At 35.7% G+C, this 22,396-nt stretch overlaps 1 pseudogene across 1 annotated transcript in view; it reads left to right on the top strand.

The window, feature by feature from the left end:
- Positions 1–5,776: 5,776 nt before the first annotated feature.
- The window catches only part of LOC144374560 (1-phosphatidylinositol 3-phosphate 5-kinase-like), a 30,157-nt pseudogene continuing 13,537 nt past the window's right edge, over positions 5,777–22,396 (top strand). Inside the window, exons 1-5 of the transcript XR_013433931.1 lie at positions 5,777–5,899; positions 9,111–9,291; positions 10,676–10,826; positions 13,950–14,068; positions 14,991–15,156. The product of XR_013433931.1 is annotated as a 1-phosphatidylinositol 3-phosphate 5-kinase-like (transcript). The remainder of the gene's footprint in view (positions 5,900–9,110; positions 9,292–10,675; positions 10,827–13,949; positions 14,069–14,990; positions 15,157–22,396) is intronic.

Below are 22,396 nucleotides of genomic sequence, written 5' to 3'. Positions count from 1 at the left end.
TTAGGCCACTAATATAGGAATGAGTAGATTTCAGGTTGACTTTAAATATTATTTTCTTGTAGATTTCAGTTTGACTTACATTAAAATATTATTAAATATATATTGAAAAAATTAAATGTAATGCATCATATGCTGATAATTCTTACACAACTTTAAAATAATAAATCTATAGACAAAATGGTTAGAAATAAAACTATGAAACAATAAATTACCATTAATAAAATCAATTAAATTTAACAATGGATGTTTGACTGAAATTAGATTGCTGATAGAAATGTGAATATGAAGCTCCCTGCTTACATGTAGGCTCTTTTGAATTGAACTGGCCTATTCTATTGGATGCCACATTATGATTAATTTAACCCACCACTTTCCCCAATTTGGTTAATATTGCATACTTTGACATCATTTGCCTTTCATTTGGTCAATAAAAGAATCCAAATATTTTAATAATATCTAACGCCAAATTGAAAAGGTAAAGTTTCTAAACTGGAAGGCTTGAATTAAAATGTAAAAGATTAGGTATGATTGAGTTCCTCTGTTACACCCAGATTCCTGAGATAGTTAAGACAACACCCTACTAGCCATTTAGCCTAGGGCCCTGTGCAGTTTGTCACAGGGCCTGAACCAATCAGTTTGAATGTGTACACCCCCCACCCCCCCACCCCCCCACCCCCCCAGTCTGAGAATAATTTTGGCAAGCAGAAGGACCTCATGAATGCACATTTAGTAGAATTATTCTAAGAGTGATTTTGATAGAAATCATAATAAAAGAGTTTAAAGTATGAATGGGAGGTATAAAAAAGGAGACACAAAAAACTTTTCAAGGAAGTTGATTGTGTCACTTCTATTCAAAATGCTTTATAAAGTTTTAGTAAACATAATTTTCTGTTACCTATATTACTTACATATCATTTGTCTTGGTTAGAACAGATTAGATCATCTTAATTTCTTGTCATTTATGTTAGTTGTGTTGTTTCCTTTTATTTCTTCATTTTATTGTTTAAATAACTATGACAGATATCTTTAACTTACCTTTTTAAAAACAGTTGAATCATTTATTTAGGCTACATTGCTAGAATTGGAATGAATGGATAAAGGAATTTTTAAGGCTTGTTAGATCTACCAAATCATTCTATAGAAGGGATATAACAATTTATATAGTTATATAAAGGGTAAAGGGGAGCTAATTTTATTATATCCTAGCCAGAACTGAATTTCATAATTTTAAAAAACATCTTTGCAGCTAGGTGCCATGGTGCATGCCTGTGATCCCAGTGACTTGGGAGGCTGAGGAAGGAGGATCCCAAGTTTGAGATCAGTCTGTGCAATTTATGGAGACCCTATCTCAAAATTTAAAAAAATAAAAAGAGACAGGGTCCCATTGAATTGCTTAGTGCCTTGCTTTTTGCTGAGGCTGGGTTTGAATTTGCAATTCTCCTTTCTCAGCCCTCCCCAAAACAAACAAACAAACAAACAAATAAATAAATATTATAAATAGAGCTGGGGATGTAGCTCAATGATTGCACTTCCCTGGCATGCACAAGGCTCCAGGTTCAACCTCTAGTACTGCAAAAAACCAACAAAAACATCTTTGCATTACCTATTGAAGTGAGTTAGAGCTCTTTGTACAGAACTGACCAACTCCAGGCCACTGGACAGGGTAGTTCAAGATAAGCCTACTGGTCAAAAATTAGGAAGTGCTTTCAATGACAAAAAACAGCTGACATCATACTCAATGGTGGAAAGTTCAAAGCTTTTCTTCTAAGATCAGGCAAGAATGCCTACTCTTGCCACTTCTATTCAACATAATATGATAGAGCAATTAGGCAAGAAAAAGGAATAAAAGGCACCCAAATTGGAAATGAAGACTTAAATTGTCCTTCTTTGCAGATGACTTGATTTTACATTAGAAAACCCTAAAGATGACACACAAAAAAAAACCTGTTAGGAATTATGAACAAATTTGACAATATTGTAGGATACATCAACATACAATGATCATTAGCATTTCTATTTACTAACAACAAACCCTCCTGAAAAGAAAATTTAAATAGTCTCATTTATGACAGCTACAGAAAATTAAATACTTAGGAATGAATTTACTTAAGAAGATTAAGGGCCTGCACACTGAAAACTACAAAACATTGATGAAAGAAATTAAAGAAGACACAAATAAATGGAAAGACATTCCATGTTCATGGATTAAAAGATTTTAATATTGTTAAAATGTGCATATTACTTAAAGTGTTCTATAGAGTCAATCTATATCAGTCAAAATTTTGATGACTTTTTTTAAAAAACAAAAATAGAAAAGCAAAGCAATGCTAAAATTTGTATGGAACATGGAACCGTAAAGGCTCTGAATAGCCAGTCATCTTGAGCAAAAAGAACAAAACTGGAAGCTTCACACTACCTGACTTCAAAATACACTACAGAGTTGCAGTAACAAAACAGCATAATACTGGCAAAGGAGCAGACACAAGACCAATGGAACAGAATAGGTAGACCAGAAATATATGACTTTGGATGTTTAGTATTATTTATGGTAAATGGGTTATTCAGAAAGTTGCCAAGAACACACTATGGGAAAAGGGCAGTGTCTTCAATAAATGGTATTGGGAAAACTGGAGGTCCATATGCACAAGAATGAAAGTAGGCCAAGTGGATTAAATATCCAAATATAACATCTGAAAATGTAAAACTACTAGCAGTAAATGTATGGGAAAAGGTCCATGTCATTGGCCTGGGCAATAATTTTTTTGGTTATGACCCTAAAGTTTAGGCAACAAAAGCAACATAGACAAATGAGCAACACATGAAACCAAATGCTTCTGCAAAGCTAGGCAAACAATCAACAGAACAAAAAGACAAGCTACGGAATGAGAGGATATTTGCAACCTTGCATCGGATAAGGTGCTATTATCCAAAATATACAAGGAACTTAAACAACTTAATAATAAAAAAATGAAAAGCACAACTATAAAATGGGGAATGTATGTGAATAGAATTTTCCTAAAGTAGCATACAAATGGCCCATAGATATGAAAAATGCTCAATATCGGGGCTGGGGATGTGGCTCAGTGGTAGAGCACTTGCCTATCATGTGTGAGGCACTAGGTTTGATTCTCAGCACCACATAAAATAAATAAAGGGCCATCAACAACTAATAAAATATCTTTAAAAAATGCTCAATATAACTAGCTATCAGAAAAAATACAAATTATAACCACAGTGAGAGATACCACCTCGCACCTGTTAGAATGACTATTATCAAAAGATAAGAAGCATTGCAGAGTATGAGTAAAAAAGGGAAGCTTGCATATTACTAATGTGAATGTAAATTAGTACACTCATTATGGAAAACAGTATGGAAGTACTTCAAAAAATTTAACATAGAACTACCATATGATTCAGCAACCCCACTTTTGGGTGTATGAAATCCGTGTATCAAAGATATATCTGCATTCCTATGTTAACTGTAGCATGATTTACAATGACCCAAATTGAAATCAATCCAAGTGTTCATCAGGCAGGGATGGATAAAGAAAAAATGTGGTATATATGCATAATGGAATATCAGTGAGTCTTAAAAAATCTTTGTGATAATAAAGATGAACCTGGAGGACATTAAGTGGAATGAGTCAGGCACAGAAAATTGATTAGCATCCATATTGATAGTAATCAATATAAAGAAAAAGCTATTTTCAGCAAAATGCAACTAATATATGGGAGAAATATAAATATAGTACTATAACAATAGTCAATTTAGCAAGAATTATAAATGTAGGCTCGGATGAGTTTTCTGGGAGGATATTTACACAAATCATCTCTCTACAGATAAAATTCATCTGGAATGACTTTGGATGTTTAGTATGAGGTCAGAATCTAAACTGATTTCTCTCCCCACCACCAAATGGTAACCAGTTTTTCATCTTTTTTCCCCACAGATTATACTGTAAGTGAATACAGATATTGGACTGAAAAACTTATTGAGGACATGGACTATAATCATGTTCATAGTTTGCTCCCTAGAGTAGTGCCTACTTAACAACACACATTGTTGGTGACTCAAAAATGTTTGTTACAGGGTCTGGAGGCACATGCCTAGAATTCTAAGTATTTGGGAGGCTGAGGTGGAAGGATGGAAAATGAGTCCAGCCTAGGCAACTTAGTGAGCTCCTATCTCAGAATTAAAAAAACATTAAAAGACTGGGGATGTAGCTCAGCGGTAAAGCACCCCTATGCTGGGGAAAAATAGTTTGTTGAATAGATGTTTTATTATTATTTTTTTAATCATACATGGAGTTTCTATATACATTAAGGTGTTCTTGTCTAGTATGACTACTTTATTCATATGCTCTCTGGGTCTATTTTGTACTTTATTTTAGGTTTATGAAATATTAATATATGGTGGACTGATTTAAGAAAGGTTTTTTTGTTTTTGTTTTTCTTCCTAGAAGGCAGAGACTTGAGCATGTTCATAGGCTGAGAACAAAGAGTCACTGGGAAAAGATTCGTTGAAGATACAGTGCAAGATACCAGGAACAGGAGAGTAGATTGGGTGCCAGGAGGATTGAACTGGGAAAGAGCAGACCTCTCTCTACCAGAGAGGAGGGATCCAGGTAGGCCAGGGTAGAAGTGGATATGTGGATGCAGGAAAAAGCTGTGGCAGGGGAGGTTAGGTTGTTAAGGATTGCACCCAAAGTAACCTTGGCTTTTTCACTTGGTTAGATAAGATTCTCTAGAGAATGCTAGTCAAGGTGATATGTGTGTGTGTGTGTGTGTGTGTGTGTGTGTGTGTGTGTGTGTTTGGCACCGCAGTAATGAAGAATGACAAGGGGAAGAAGGGGAAGCTGAATACACTCTCTAGAATGATTGCTGAAGGGCCCAGTTGAGGGTAGTGACCAGGTTTTGTACTAGGACAGATTTCTGTGGTACTCTCTAGCAGATGAAAAGATCATCTCAAAGAAAGCTTGAATGAGGATTTGCCAAAACTCTCTGAGGAAAAGAATCCCCAGAATTGAATTAAAATAGAACCTCCCTTTATATTTCTTTCGTTTCTGTGCTCCTCTGCCAAGCCCCACAATTTCAGTCAGCAGGTTTTGGTATGTTTTCTACCGAATCAAAGTGAGGATCCAGGTAGCCTTAGCATCTGCAACTCAAAACCTGAATGAAAAGCTTAGAGCCAACATCACTAACTCTGGGTCAGGCACTCTGCCAACCGCTTTTCATGAACTGTTTTACGTAATCTTAAAAAAAAAGTATGTGAAGTGGGTACTGCTGTTATTAACTCCGTTTTACACACCAGAGGTCTGACGCCTGAAGAAGTTAGCAATTTATCTAGGGGAATATGCCTAGCTATGGTCGGAGTCCTGCAAGTCTGACACAGGCGTCTTCGCTCTCACCCACTGATCAGCGCTACACAAGTCAAAGTCCGGGTCACGAGAACGCCGAGCACTGTAACCCATTAAGAGTGCTCACAGTGTCGAACACAGACGGTAACCGCGGCCCAGCCAGCACCCATCCGGTGCCCAGGACACCAAGCACGCATCCGGTGACCCACACGCGTGACACTCACACGCGCCGTGATCCTGGCTTCCTCAAAAAAGGCGGAGGAGGCCTAGCTTTGGCCAAGTGGTCCAAGACGACACTCTCTGGGCTGGACTCTTTCTGCCTGAGCTTCTGATCGGAACGTCGTGCGGGCGGGGAGGAGGGGGCGGAGTCGGCCCCCAGGAAAGATTGCGGATTGGTGGGGAGGAGGAAGGGGGGCGGAGCCTTGGGGGGGAAGAGAGACGCCGCATCTGCCTTGTAAGCATCTTCGCTTCCTGCTGCAACAGCCAGCGACTGAAGTAACCCTTCGCTGCGCTCCGGGGCGGCCTCCCTGCACCTGAGCCGGGTGAAGCTGGGGTTGGGGTGGAGGGAGGCCGGCGGGGCCGGGGCGGGAGGCCCAGATAAAGGAGAGGCCTGGGGTGTGGCCAGCTGGGGCTGAGAGTGGGAAGAAGGCCGGCTTGGGTGCTGTGCGGGCCAGAGCGGTGGGGGAAAGCTGAGGTGAGGACGAGAGATGGGGCTCCTTCGCTGGGCTGCGGCTGGGCCAGGAAAGGCCAAGAACCTGTCCCAAGCATTAGCTGGTCTTCCTAATTCCAGGCTGCCCTGAGTCTGGCGAGTGAAACGGGAGCCGCGTAGGGCCCTTCTTGAAGAGGGTTCCTTGAAACATTTGAAGTTCCCTTGCACCTCTTTTAACCCTCATGCCCAAACTTATTTAGGAGAAGGAATGCCCACTCCTCTTCCCTTTGAGTGGACGAGCTCTGGTCCATGTGTCAGAGGTACATCATTAGGCTGGAAAAGAAAGTTCATAAGCTACAGAACTGGTAACAACATTGGGCTTTCAAATATGCGTATATCTCCTTAAAAGCTTGTTTCTGCTATTAAAGGCGATTTTATTTCAACTCAAAGTGTTTTGGGGAGACTTGGTTTCCAAATTAGTACTTCCCTTTCTTAAAGAATGTTCTCAGCAAGAGGATGAGAATGAAGTGGGTGGATACTTTTAGGAATATGGGGTCTTCTGCCTAGTTTAGAGTTTGTTGTTATTAAGACATTCAAGAAATATGAAAAATGCTAGAATTCTGTATCAAGCAGAATCGGTTATTTCTGTGTATCTGTGTATAATACGTTAAATTATTAAGATGTTAATTCTGTGCATTCATTTAGTAAAAATTAGTACAATAACAATACAGATAGTATTTTGGCATATTTGCAGTATTTTATTTCGGATTTATTTGAATCTCGTTTTCTGCCTCTCCAAAAGGTCCTACTCTGTCATTCTTACAAAAAATATTCTTAGTTTTCTTTTTCTTGAGTTTGGGCAGGTTGACTCCTCTGAGAGGCAAGACTAATTTCCTGGGAACTGCCTCTTTCTTTCTGGAAAGAGTAATATGGATCAGTTTTGGTATTCCTTTAGTATTTTTGTTGGCAAAAATTCAACAACAACAACAACAAAACTCTTTGTTGGTGGAAGCCAACACTACTAGTATTAAACTGTCCTGCATTATTAGATAAAATTTGAGTATTTTTTTAAAAAAACTACTTAGAGATAACTAGGCTGATACTTGGATATTCTAACTAAAATTTTTATATTGGCTGATAGAGCAACTTATTTCTTATGTTTAATACCCCATAGCCTACTGATTAGCTTTACTAACAAGGTAATATGCATATACTACACTAACCTTGAAATGGAAAGAGGTGGAGTGCTGGTGATACATCAGAGGTCTTTGAGTAAGTAGATAAATACTTCTAATTACCTGTCAGGAAGGAGTCCTAGTTTTTATAATAAGCAGTTATTGAGTTGTCAAAAAATTAGAGTTGTAATGTAGTTTTTTCAGGATCCCAATATCATGTAATTATTATTGATAACTCCATGTGATTTTATTTATGTTGTAGAGACAATACTTGCTATATGTTAATATTGTAATTTTTTATCTTCATATCTCTAAAACCTAAAAAAAGTTTCATGTTTAGTTGATCTTTAGAAGTAATTCAAGGTAATTCTGAGGCTTTTTATGCAGGTTTTTAACTCTGCTTCTGATATTACTTTTGTGAAATTAGAATATAGGTTGTTTTCTGAGGTCTGAGGTTGCTATTGTCATCATGTCCTTCATCTCTAGTACTCTTTTAAAAATACAGAACAAAAATTTGAGTTTGTACTTAATCAGTCACCATCTTATTTTCTAAGTCTTGAAGCTGGAATATGGAGTGTCATGATACTTTGGAAGGATTATTAACTACTTTCCCCAATAGAAGATGATATTAAAGACTTTTCCCTTTTTTGTTCCTCCTCCTCTTCTCTCACTTTCCCCCCTTACTCTTTTTCTTTTCCTCCCTGCCCCAGCCTCTAATAAATATTTATTGCCAAAATTCTGTTTAAGTTAGTGCTTTCATTTGTGCTTTAATTATAAGTCAATTAAATTATTAATAAAGCAAAGTCTTGAGTAGTCTTGAGTAGCTAGAAAATAGCTTATAGGCTAGACTTGGAGGTCTGTGAAAAGCTACAAAAATAATTTCAATCTAAAGAATTTTGTGGTGAGATAAGATGCAGGTTTCCAAACTATCTTTGTGACCTCCCCCCCAGGAAAGTTATTTTAGATTCAGAGTACCTTGGTTGCCTTGAAGATAAAAATGTAATGAGGACTGCTTTATGTACCTTCCAGGATTGTAAAAATAAAATGAGATGGTGCATATGATTTCAGAGAAGCAAAGCATTTACAAGAGTGTAATGTCCTCTTTTTAAAAATGTAAATTATATTAGAAACTAAAGCATTTTAATGACTAACTAGAGGTATGCATGGTTCTTCTGGTTGAACTATAACTCCGAATAGCAAAATATAAATCGGTGCTTTTTTGGTAAAATCTGATGTGGAGATTTACTGCTTTGGCTGAATTATGTTTTTTGGTAATTTAGGGGAAAAAGTCCTTTAGGAAGATATTTATCTTAATATTTATATAGGGTTAAAGGGGAAAATAGCAAGTTCATATTCCTGAGAGGAAACATGATGGAGCATAGCTTATTGATTTGAATAGTTGTCAATATTCAAATAAGGTGTAACTTGAGCTAATTGTTGAGTTTATATAGAAATGTCATTAAAGGATTTCCTTTCTTTAGGTAGATAATTTTTTGTTATATTTTTAGAGGGAAAAGCTGAAATAAGTAAGATGGAGGAATTTATATGTTGGCATAAAACTAGTTTCCCCCTATAACTTTAAAAAACTATTAAGTACCTTTTTTTCCCCAAAATTTTTACAGATACGAAAATATTTTTCTTCTTTGCCTGCTCACATTTATGCCTTACCTGCAAATTTTTTAATTTAAAAATTTTAAAATGATTTTAATAGTAATGTTTGAAATTATGTTGACCATCAGTTTTAGGTGTTGAGATTTGATTTAGACAGCAGTGTTTTTAAACCTTCACTTGAGTATGCTAAGCTAAATTCACTGACTCTTTGGTTTTCATAGGTAAAAACTCTCATAGAATAGGATCTTCCAGATATATGCATATTGTTTGAAATTAACTTTTGGCTTCTGAAACAGTAACTTTTTTTTTCTTTTGCAGACTCATGAAATGGCCACAGATGATAAGACTTCCCCAACACTGGATTCTGCTAATGATTTGCCTCGACCTCCTACCAGTCCTTCTCATCTTACACACTTTAAACCTTTGACTCCTGACCAGGATGAACCTTCTTTTAAATCAGCATATAGTTCTTTTGTAAATCTTTTTCAATCTAACAAAGGTAAGACTTACTCTTAAGCATCAGAAAACTTACAGTTTTGATTCTTTATAGTTCCCTTATTCACCTTTCATGTTGTATCTTTGTGAGAAAGTGAAATATTAACAAGGTGCTTTATTCATATATCACCAGATTTTTCTGCTTAAGAAGAAAAAGCTAGATTTCTTTTTTTTTCGGGGGGGGTACTGTTGAACCCAGGGGTGCTTAACCACTGAACACATCCCCAGCCCTGTTTTATATTTTATTTAAAGACAGGGCAAGAGCTTGTCTTGCTGAGTTGCTTACAGTGTCACTAATTTCCTGAGGCTGGCTTTGAACTTGTGATCTTCCTGTGTCAGCCTCCTGAGCTGCTGGGATTAAAAATGTGTGCCATTGATCCCAGACTAGGTAGAATTTTTTTTAAATATTGTTTTTAGTTGTAGGTGAATACAAAACCTTTATTTTGTTTAACTTGTTTTTATGTAGTGCTGAGGATTGAACCCAGTGCCTCACACATGCGAGGCAAACACTTTATCACTGAGCCACAACCCCAGCCCCTCAGTAGAAATTTTGATAGTTCTAATTAAGTTTATTAATGGTTAGGTTTAAAGTACTGTAAAAACTTGGTACATTTTTAAGATGATAATTTTTAAAAAATAAGCTTTAATTTGTAAAACAGTTTTATTAGATTTATAGAAAAATTGGAAAGATAATGCAGAGCACTTAGTTTACCCCTACATTCAGTTTCTGCCATTATTAACATCTTAGGTTAGTATTACTATACTCTCAGTATTACTGCACTAATGTAAAGATTTTACAATTTTCACTAACTACTGTATGTATTTTATTCAGAGTTTTAAAATTTTTACATAATGTCCTTTTATTGTTATAAGATTCCATCTAAGATATTATGTTATGTAGACTTTTTATAAGATAATACTCTATTTAGTAAACGTTTATTGAGCAGCTACTATATTGGGTGCTGTTTCAATAGTACAAGGAATCTCTTCCATAAACAGCAAAAATTCTGGGCCTTTGTGTAAAAAGCTTGCATTCTGTTTCCTCAAATTTCAAATGAAAAGTAAAACAGAAAATCACATAGACCAAGGGTGTGATTATTGGCTTATAATTTTGCTCTATTCTTTGGATTTCTTTCTTTTAAAAAAATCCAAAAGCCTAATTTTAAATTATGCATGTAATATATACATACATATATATATATATATATATATATATATATATATATATATATATATAAAGTATGTATATATCTATGTGTGTGTGTATGTATGTATATATATAATATAGTTGTCTGGAAAATTTCATGTTTTCTCTTTGCCGTTTTCTCTTTGCTGAATTCTTGTGTCTCAATTTTTCAAATAATGTCAACCTTTCTTTTGCTCTACAGAGAGAGGAGAAGAGAGCCAAGAAGAGCACCCTTCTCCCAGTGGAAGTTGGTCCAGCCCTCAGCTCCCTTCAAGGACACAATCAGTTGAGGTCACCTGTTCCTTATAAAAAACAGCTTAATGAGGAACTTCAGCAACGCTCTTCAGTGTTAGGTAAAACAGTGTTCTTATTTCATTCTTTTAAGATTTTTCCCACAGTCATTGTTTCCCAAGTTATTTATTGACTTAACTTTCTTGTTGTTTGGAATAGTCAGGTACTCTCCAGAATAAATAAAACTATTACTTAATTATGAAAGAATTTGTTGATATCTGAATAAAAGCTCTTAAACATGTCACAAAACTTTGATTTAGGCAAACAACAGACCTCTTGGCTGCTTTTTGATTTGATTAATTACTTGCTTGAGTTTCAGCAGAGAACAATTTGCAGCATCCCCAGGAGAATGGTTAGTTTCAGTCTTGTGAATGAATTCTGTGTCTGTATTTGGGTGCTAGTGAAATGTGATGTGCATGCCTCTGGCTGCAGAATTCTTCAACTCCATTGCTGGGCTTCCACTTGCTCTTGGCCTGTGTCCTTTGTGGGGTGCAAACTTGTATTTCAAAGTAGCTAAATGCAAGGGGCTTCACAGTTTGTTATTGCCAGTATGCGGAGCATTGCCATTGTAATTCTCACAGCTTTGTCTCCTTTTTTAACTTATAATTCATGGATAGTTGCTTTATATTTTGAGACTCAAGAATAATTTGGTCGTTCTAATACTTACATTTTAGTACCACCTCTGAGGTATTACTAATGCTAAATTAAGATAAAAAGTTTTCGAAGTGTTTAAAAATAAGTGCAGTTTAGATACAGTGATTATTTCATTAAATTGTTTTAGATAATTCTTTGTAAATTTGGATTTAGATATCAACCTCTCATTTCTTTGTAATCTTTTATTTTCCACCCAACTAAAACAAAGCACACCTAATATAAATCTGGCAAATAGTGAGTTTGAGGCAGATTTTCCATTTTATTTTTTAAATTATTATTATTTTGTTGTTGTTGTTGTTGATGGACCTTTATTTTATTTATCTGTTTGTGGTGCTCAGAATCGAGCTCAGTGTCTGATGCATGCTAGGCAAGTGCTTTACCACTGAGCTACAACCCCAGCCCCAGATTTTCCATTTTATAGTAGTTCCCGTTACCTGCAGGGATATACTCTAAACCTCCCTTCTTTTCTGTACCAGTAGAGGCTTGAAACCACAGATAGTACCAGACCCTATGTTTTTTATCCCCATATGTACACATCTGTGATAAAGTTTAACTTGTAAATTAGGCATAGAAAGAGAGTAAAAAAATAACTATGACAATAAATATATTAAAAATTATGTGATTGTTGTCTCTTTCTCTTGAAAGAATGAGACAAATGTTAAAAATTTTTAGACTGCAGTTGCCTGTGGATACTTGAAACCTTAGAAACAACTGCAGTCTGTTTAGGTTAGTGGGAGCTCCATGGGTTATTAGACTAGAGTGTTTAAGCTAATTGGATGTTCATCTTTTTTGTCAGATCACCTCCTATTCACCCTTAGAGTTTGAAACAGCTGGAGTGTCTTAACTTTTTGTCGCTATGACCAAAATACCTGATAGGAACAACTTTTAAGAAAAGTTTATTTTGGGTTCATGGTTTCAGAGGTTTCACTCCATAGTCAGCCAACTCCATTACACTGGGCCTGAGGCAAGGCAGAATGTTAGAATAGAAGGACATGGTAGAGGAAAGCTGCTCAGCTCTTGGCAGTTAGGAAGTAGAGAGAGTGAGTAGCTAGGAACAAAATATAAGGCCTAAGGATATACCCCTACTGGCCTCCTTCTTCCAGTCATGTCCCAGCTGCCTGTAATTACCACCCAGTAATCCATTCAGATTATTAATCCATTAAATGGATTGATTCACTGATAAGATTATAGTGTCCATAGCCTAAACATTTCATCTCTGAATATTCGTGCGTTAACTAATTTGAGTTTTTCAGGAACACCTCATATCAAAACCATAACACTAATCCAGGAATATAAATTGCAGTAGTTTTGGTCCACAAGAAAAATACAGTTACCTACTAGTGGCACTTTTGGTGGGCATCTGCCATTCTGGTTACAAAGCTAGAATCTGGGCTTGTTTTATTATAGATAGATTTATGTTTAGCATTGCCATTTCAAGTGAAACAGCTGGAGTGTCTTAACTTTTTGTCACTATGACCAAAATACCTGACAGGAACAACTTGTAAGAAAAGTTTATTTTGGGTTCATGGTTACAGAGGTGTCAGTCCATAGTCAGATAACTCATCTTTTTGTTAGATCACCTCCTGTTCACCCTTAGGTTTTGAAACAGCTGGAGTGTCTTAACTTTTTGTCACTATGACCAAAATACCTGACCCTTTCAGTTTGGAACTACATGGTTGGGTTGGGTACAATATAGAAGGAGAGGACCAGAGTATTAGCAATTCTCTGGCAGTTATAATATGCTTGGACATTTGTCAGATCTTATCATGGTCAAATCTACCCTCTTGGATGTTTTGAATTCTATCAAAATCTTTTTTTAAAAATATATTTATTTTTTAGTTGTAGCTAGACACAATACCTTTGTTTTATTTATTTTTATGTGGTGCTGAGGATCAAACATGCTAGGCGAGTGCTCTACCGATGAGCCACAACCCCAGCCCTCTATCAGAATTTTTAGGGGTGAGTTATTTCTTTTTGATGATTAGCCCCAGAAGTGAACCATTTGATCCTATTGCTTACCTATTTGACTATAGAGACTAAGCTAAATTAACCACATTTTTTTAACCTAAATTCTTAACTTTAATGTGGTTTATTTTATCAGTTTTTTTTTTTTTTTTTGCTCCTTTTATGGCTAGTGTTTAATCCTCTGGAGTTGCTTTTTCTTCTGTTAAATGTCCAGCAGGTATTTATTATAGGTTGGGACCAAAGAGCAAAAGAAATCATTACTGAATTCTGACCATGTATATGATGCTGCTGTTTTAGGCCTCCAAACCATCAGCTCAGATAGTTCTTGTCTTAGATAGCTCTTACTTGCTTGTGAAATAGTATTTTACATGGCAATAAGAAATACTTTCAACAGTCTGTTACCCTTATAAAGACCACCCTTAACTCTCAACCTATGTCACTGGTTGGGAGAATACAAGAAATAAAAGCACTTCACATCACATAGATGCAGTGTTTTATATAGACACAATGAACCGTTAACAAGATTGCCTTTGTTGCTCTCTCTCTCTTTTTTTAATATGACTCAGATACAAGAAGGAAAGCAGAACCTACCTTTGGAGGTCATGATCCTCGTACAGCTGTTCAGCTTCGAAGCCTCAGCACAGTATTAAAACGTCTCAAAGAAATCATGGAGGGAAAAAGCCAGGTAATAATTAGTGCTTTAGAAGATTTCTTCTTACATACTTTTTGGGATCGTACCATTCCCACTGAAAAATGACATAATATGACTTGAAAGAAAATGTATTTGTTAAGCTGGGTGTGGTGGTTCAGACCTGTAATACCAGAGGCTTGGGAGGCTGAGGCAGGAGAATCTTGAGTTCAAAGCCAGCCTCAGCAACTTAGTGAGACTCTATCTCTAAATGAAATATAAGAATGGGCTGGGGATGTGGTTCAGAGGTTGAGTGCCCCTGGGTTCAATCCCTGGTACCAAAAATAAAGAATAAAATTATAGTATATTTATTATTTATTTCAGTTGTGAAAATCACAATTTTTTAACCTAAGTTCTTAACTTTAATGTGGTTTATTGTATCAGTTTTTTTTCTCCTTTTAAGGCTAGTGTTTTTTTCTCCTTTTAAGGCTAGTTTCAGGCCAGGATCTGTAGATGTACCCCTATGATTCTTTTTAAGAAGCTTTATTATTTGTGTGAATAAATAGGGTCAAGTTTCCTTTTATTTTCATGTCTATTTGGATATAATGGACATGAGGATAGCACCATAGTTTTTGAAAGACCATCTGTCATTGATTGTGCTGTAAATCTTATCACAAAAATCATGTACACATTGGTGTATGCTAAGCTACTTTTTTCTGTTCCATATCTCCATTTTTTTTGTCCTTGCACCAGTACTATTTAAAATTATATAGCTTTTGAATAAGTCTTGAAGGATGATAATGTAAATCCTGTTTTATTCTTCAGGATTGTTCTTGGTCATTTTGGTCTTTTGAATTTCTTATGAATTTTAGAATTAACTTCTCATTTCTGTAAAAAAAAATCATCAATGATTTTATTTGCCATTACAATATAAAAATCAGTATTTTCAAGAAGTCTTCACACATTTTTATTGTTATAGGATAGTGACCTGAAGCAATACTGGATGCCAGATAGCCAATGTAAAGAGTGCTATGACTGTAGTGAAAAATTCACAACCTTTAGACACCATTGCCGACTATGTGGGCAGATTTTCTGCAGTCATTGCTGTAATCAAGAAATCCCTGGAAAATTTATGGGCTATACAGGTAAATGCATTTTATTGACAGTATTACAATTTTTTAAAGGTCATAAGTATAAAATAATTATAATACAGGACCAACAATAAGCCAATTTTTATTTTGGGCCTTGTGTGTAAGGCATGGGGATGCAATAGTGAGGGCGACAGCGCTTCACAGTCAAGTGATAAAGTAGATGGAAAGTTAAAAAATAACTAGAATAAAAGACAGTGTATCATAGATACTAGCAGAAAGCTCTAGGGATGTTAAAAGTTATCAGACAAGATGGTTAGAGTAGATTTCTAATTTATATTATTATGAGAGTTCTTATTTTTAAAGTTTTTTCTTGACTTATATGACACTATGTTTTGGCAAATTGTATCTTACTCTTATTCTTCCATAAGGAACATGGTCAAATTTTAGCAATACTGAAAATTCAAGTTATTTGTTGAAATAGAAGAAAGCTGACAATGGTGTGTGGATTTATGGAGTGATTTGGAGTGAAAGGTGGACCAAAATTACTCAAGAAAATGCTCTTGACTTCTCTCATGTTATTTTTGTTATTGTATAGATTTTCCTTTTGCTTTCATTCACTTGAAAGAAAAAGAAACTAAAATTGCTACAGAGTTCATTATCTTTCATCCAGATTGACTAGAGCTTTTAAGAGATTTTCTTACTCCTAGTTTTTCCCTATCTTGAATTCATTTTTCATATTCAAGTCAGTATTTGTAGAATGCCAATTGATCATGTCAGGTTATTTCCCTGCTTAGTATGCTTAGTATAAATACCTTTTCAGAGCTACCATTACCCTTAGGATAAAATCTATCTCATACGGTTAGGATTGATTTCTTTCCTTTTTATTGAGGCACTTAACCACTGAGCTAGATCCCTGGTCTTTTTTTTTTTTAATTTTGAAAGAGGGACTTGCTGAATTGCTGAGGCTGGCCTTGAACTTGTGATCATCCTACCTCAGCCTCCTGTGTCACTGGGATTTTAGGTGTGTGTTCCATGCCTGGCTGGCATTTTAGTCTCTTAGGACTACCATAACAAAGTACAGGCTGAGTGGCTTAGAACAATAGAAATTTATTGTCTTACAGTTCTGGAGGCCAGAAGCACCATAATAGAGGTTAAGGAATCAATGTATAGATTTTACCAGTTGCTGAATATGTCTATATCAATTATATATTCTAGAACTGATGAAATAACCACAGAATGGGCTTTGGGGACCCACTAAACTCACTGTCACATGTACCTGAGCTAAAACTCCCATCAGTTGCCATGCCTCCCTAAGCCTCTGCTGTGACTGGTGAACAACAGTGATGTTTGAGTCCTTGGAATTAGTTTCAGTTTAGAGTTAGTGCTGGTAATCCCTGAAAAAGTTGACTGTTTCCTTGCTTTAATTGTATAGTCACAGTATTCAAAGGCCATAAATCCCTTTGGCCCCTGATACCTGAGGATCCAGTTATCCCAATTGCATTTGGTTTTCCTGGTTCAGTGGTAGCAGTAATTTCTTATCTAAAAAGAAAAGCAATAGCAGCCAGAGCCCTTCAGGGATTCTGAGTCTCCCCTCACAAATTTATGTTTCATGGTTGTGCTGAAAGGTATATCTTTCAGGGATAAGGGAGCAGGTTTTATATGGCAAATCCACTCTATTTTATGTGTGTGACCAAGTATGATTTATTATGGGCAAATCATAGAAAAAGGTTACTAATATCCATAGATAAATTCCTTAAGTCATATGTAAAGAGAGACTATTATTAAAAGTTTACTTTAGTTTTCTGTCAAATCAAACACTACTATCACTTACAATTAGATTTTTTATGCTTTCCAAGTATTAGCACAATTAGCATTACTTTATAAATAATCAAATCATAACTAGGTCCCAGTGGTTTTGTCCACATCCAGATTATTCAAGTTATCAGGAAGAAAGTCTTTTGTTTACTTTAGCTTTTAGTTCCTGGTGATAGCTCCAAATACAACAGGTATGAGAAGCTTCTGCTTCCATATTATGAGTATCTTGACCAAATTAAACCCAGTAGCTGTTGAACAATGAATTGAGCTGTACTGAGTTCCTCTGCAGGTTTGTCTATGTTAGCCAAACCAGTACATACCAATCCCTGTTTCATAATTGGCATCAGGAAAAAAAAAACACAAATACCTGTTTTTGTTGATTGTAGAGGTACAAGGTCTAGGGTACTCCTCTGGTGATGTCTTTCTTGCTAGCGGAGCCCAAAGGTCATGCAGAGCATCACATAATAAGAGAGAGGGAGTGTGGTTATGTATGTGCAAAATTGACTCATTCCTGTTTCCTAAGCTCATGTATTCCTTGCTCTGTAGTATATTAGGGAAGTTCAGGCATTTTATCTTCATTTTTAATATAAGCCACCTTTTAAAGATTCATATTTTTTAGCCAGTCAACTAAATAGACTTAAGAGCTTTTTTTAACTTCTCAAGCTGCAAGATTAAATCTGGAATCTCTATTTAGTGGACCCATATCAGTAAATTCAACTTGAGCCAATTTTCTATCCACTCTTATCCTATACCCTCAGTAGCCATCTCACACATTCCTTGGGTTTTTGTCTATATTAATTGGAATAGTCATGTGGTTCTTCGGTATACCACATACATCCACATTGGTCTTACTTTGTACCTTACCTTTAAGACCTGACAGGACTTGACTATGGGATGGAAGTACTAGGAAAAGATCTTGAGGGGAATTAGAAGTGTCTTGCAAGGCACCTAACTCGAGGGAGGGCATTACAAATTCCTGAAGCAAAGCAGAGTTAATTTCGGATGACTTGGAAAGGCTACTTCTGACAGGAGGTTCAGATTTGCGGGTTTAATATCCTTAGCTTCTTTTGGCTTTTCCCATATATCTTCATTCTAATTTTCAGGATCCTATTTTTTTCTAATCAGTGTCCTCACTTTATTAGCAGACATACTGCAAGATTGATAGTTGAAGTTATGGGTTTGGTATTTTTTTTTAAACAACTGAAATTTGTTCTCCCATTTCTGCATTTCTGGGGGCCAAAAGCTTGGAGTCAAAGTGTTGGCAGTCTTACTTCCTTCTGGAGGCTCCAAGGGAGAATTCATCCAGGCTTCTCTCCTATTTTCCGGTGGTTGCTGGTAGTTCTTCATGTTCTTTGGCTTGTGAACAGATCCATCACTCCTGTCTTTGCCTTTGTTGTTATGTATATTAATTCAGCCACTTGTATTTTGAGAATTGGTTAGATATTCAGCAATCTTAGCACTGAGGCCATAGGAGATAAGGGATTCTTTCAGGGAAGACAGAAATTTTTAATTAGTTCAGTTCTTGAACTGGGAATTTGAATCCTGAGGTTATTATTTTATTTCTCTACTTTGTGTAGTGCAATTAGGAACAATAAGTTTATCTTAATATACTTATTAGTTTGACAAAAATGTTCAAAGATTAAATACATAGTAACTCATAATCTTGCTTCTTATAAGTATTTGATTAGGAGTATCCATACATAGGTGATATTTTGCATGTTTGTATTGCTAAGCACACCATAGATTATCAATATTCTCTTTGCTGTTAGAAATAAAATCATTAGTGCCTTTCAGTCCAATCAGAGAACCAGTTCTAGAAACATGAAAGCCCATTCAGGAACCTTATCCTTAAAATTCTTTTCCTTTGGAACCATTCTTTTTACCAGTTTTAGTTATGTTTGTGTGTCTGGTGACAAAAAATACCTGACAAAACAATATAGAGGAGGGAAAGTTTATTTTGGCTCCTGGTTCCAGAAGTTTAATCCATGGTCAATTGAGTCCACTGCTCTGGGCCTGAGATGAGATGGAGCTTCATGGCAGAAGAGAGTGGTGAAGGAAAGCTGCTTAGTTCATGGTGGGGTCAGGAAGCAGAGAGGAAAGACATGAACCTAATGACCCACCTCCTTCAGCCACATACAAGTTACCTACAGTTACCAGGAGGTCCATTTAAACTAGGCTAGACTGATCAGGTTACAGCTCTCACAATCCAGTCATTTCACCTTATTACTGCATTATTACAGGAGCTTTTGAGGGACATCTCATATTCAAACATAACAGTACCAAAATCTGCATTAGTGAGAATTCTTTAAAGAAACAGAATGAATGGAGTTATACACACACACTGAGCAAATGAGTGAGAGAAGTTTATCTGTATTTTAAGGAATTGGCTCAAGTGATTTAATGATTGTGAAGGGCTGGCAAGTCTGAAATTCTCAAGGAGGCTAGCAGGCTGAAAACTTCTATAGGATTTCTGCCTTGCAGTATTTTCTTTTTATTCTGGAAACGTTAGTCTTACCTCCTCAGACCTTTAACTGATTGGATGAGACTCACTACCTTATGGAGAATAATTTGCTTTACTTCAGTATTTGTAAATATTAATCATACTCCCTGCACCCCTCAACCCAAGATAACTGTTTAGATTACTTGACCAAACCCCTTGTCTAGCCAAGTTGACCCGAGATTAACCATCACAAATGGGAATAATATATTTAGTGCACAATTGCACATTGAGACGCTGAATAAATGTAGAATACCTAGAACAATGTCTGGCACATATCAAAGGATCCATGAATATTAAGCAATTATTATGGTAATAGTAAAAGTAATATCTATGCATTCATCATGCAGCATTTTAAATTATATATGTCCATCATCTCCAGTATACTGTGAGTTCTCTGGTGGCAGGACTGTGTCTCATCAGCCTTTATTTTTCCATCATATAATACACTTATATGTGTAGTGGCCTTTGCTGATGAATGTTCTAATGAAATGAAACTTTCCTGGTCAGGCTTGACTGTCTATTGGTTTGATAACTTTAGTTTTGAGAGCTGACTGGTTCAGGGAGATTTCCTTTAATAGTGTAAGAAACAAACCTGCTTTTGTAATGGTAAACTGTAGGTCTTTCAGGAAGGAAGTAATTTCACATCCTCACTGAAATTCTGCCTTGGTCAGTTGATGGTAATTATCCTAGTGCTTTGATTATCCTAGACTGGTGTTCACTTTGTTGTTACTGTTTTCTGGGGTCCTGATTGAAGTGGATGCAGATCTATTTTTCTTAATAGTTTTAATAGATTTTATCTTTTAAATTGTGGTGACAGAAATTAGTATATCAACAACTGACATTTTATTTTGACTAAGATACATGTATAGTTTAATAAAATTAAGTATTATAGTAGTTTTAAAATAAAACAGAGGTATTATTATAGTTGATGAAATTATGGCAAAAGCAGTACAGTGAACTTTTGGAAATCTTTTCTGTCACTTCAGATTTTTAGTAGTAGTGGTAATAAATAATTAAGGTTGAATTGTTAAATTACATGTAAAGTTAAATATAGTCTTGTGTTGCTTAATGATGGGTAAGTTCTGAGAAGTGCATCACTTAGGTGAGTTTATCTTTGTGTGAACATTATGGAATATACTTAAACCAACCTGGATGGTGCTGGTTAATAGATCCCTATGGCCTTTTTTTTTTTGGTAGGGTGGATTGGGTTTGTGGGGTTTTTGCAGTTGCCCAGGCTGGTTTTGAACTTCTGGCCTCAGGTGTACCTTCTATCTAGCCTTCTGAGTATCAACATAGTATTTTGAACAATTGAGAGACTGCTACTGATCCAACAAGGTATACGTTTTTTTTTTTTTTTTTGTTTGTTTGTTTGTTTTTTTAAAGAGAGAGTGGGAGAGGAGAGAGAGAGAGAATTTTTAATATTTATTTATTTTTTTTTAGTTCTCGGCGGACACAACATCTTTGTTGGTATGTAGTGCTGAGGATCGAACCCGGGCCGCATGCAAGCCAGGCGAGCGCGCTACCGCTTGAGCCACATCCTCAGCCCCATGGTATACTGTTTTATGGTAATTTTTTTTATAAATAAAAGGTTGTTCATTCTAAAATAATGATAAAAAGTGTAGAATCATAACGACATAAGTCAGTGACATAGTCATTTATCATCATTATCAACTTTTATGTAATATATGTAATTGTATGTGCTATGCTTTTATAAGATCTACACAGTAGTAGATTTATTTATAACAGCATCACAAACATTAGAAATGTGTTGCCCTACAACATTATGATGGCTACAACATCACCAGGTGATAAGAATTTTTCAAGGGCCAGAGCTACAGATAAGTGGTAGTATTCTTGCCTCAGAAGTGTGAGGCCCTGGGTTTGATCCGAAGTACTGCAGGTGGGGGGAACAAAATGGAGTTTTTCGGCTCCATTATGTGACAATTATTGTATTATGTGATCTTGTTAACCAAAACATTATGTGGCATATGACTATTTCACCTCCATTTTTAATACACCAAATTGTTACGGAATCACAAAACAATGTTTTAGAAAAACAAGGTAGAAATTAACACTTATTTTTGGGCAGGACTACATCCTAAAAAAAAAAAAAAATTAGAAGTATTAAGTAATCTTGTTTGTTCTCCCAAGTACATTTCATTTCTATTTTAACTTTTCGTTATAAGAATTTCAGCAAAGTTTAGGCCATTTTATTAGTTTATTTCAAAATTGTGTACTCTTCTAGAGGCCACTCTTCAGGGCTTCATAATAGAAACTTTAATTTCCTCACTTGTTGCCTAGGGAAATTTTGTTGTTTACATTTACATTGGTTTATTTACTGTATTGAATTTTTTTCTTCTTGAAATTCCTACCTTTGATAGATCCCTTATTTCATTTTTACAATTTTGAAATGATATCTTACAAACAGAGTTTTCCAGTATTATTGGGTCAAATTTTCTTACCTTGTTATAAATATTTGAAGTAATTTGGACACTTGGATAAATTTCTTTTTTTCTTTATTTTATTTTTAAAGTACTTTTTGTTATAGATGGACATAATATCTTCATTTTGTTTATTTATTTATTTTTTTATGTGGTGCTGAGGATTGAACCCAGTGCCTCACATGTGCGAGGCAGGTTCTCTTCCACTGAGCCATAACCCCAGCCCCTGGATAAACTTATTATAGTGATGATTCTTAAAATATTTAACAGAGCCAGCTGAAGTATTTTACTTCTTAAAAACATTTGGGAGGTTGGGATTATGGCTCAGTGGTAGAGGGCTCAGCTCGCACGGGCAGGACCCGGGTTTGATCCTCAGCACCACATAAAAAAATAAAGACATTGTGTTGTGTCCATCTACACCTAAAAAATAAATATTTAAAAAAAATTTTGGGGGAGTAGTCTTTTAAGACTTGAAGACATTTCCCTGTTATTAGATTATCTGTTAACCGAAGGATTTAAAATATTTTAAATAATATAG

The sequence above is a fragment of the Ictidomys tridecemlineatus genome, unplaced genomic scaffold, assembly GCF_052094955.1.
Source record: "Ictidomys tridecemlineatus isolate mIctTri1 unplaced genomic scaffold, mIctTri1.hap1 Scaffold_75, whole genome shotgun sequence".
In the NCBI taxonomy this organism is placed as follows: domain Eukaryota; kingdom Metazoa; phylum Chordata; class Mammalia; order Rodentia; family Sciuridae; genus Ictidomys; species Ictidomys tridecemlineatus.
Note: the sequence above shows the minus strand (reverse complement) of the source record. Positions and strands in the feature narration are given on the sequence as shown.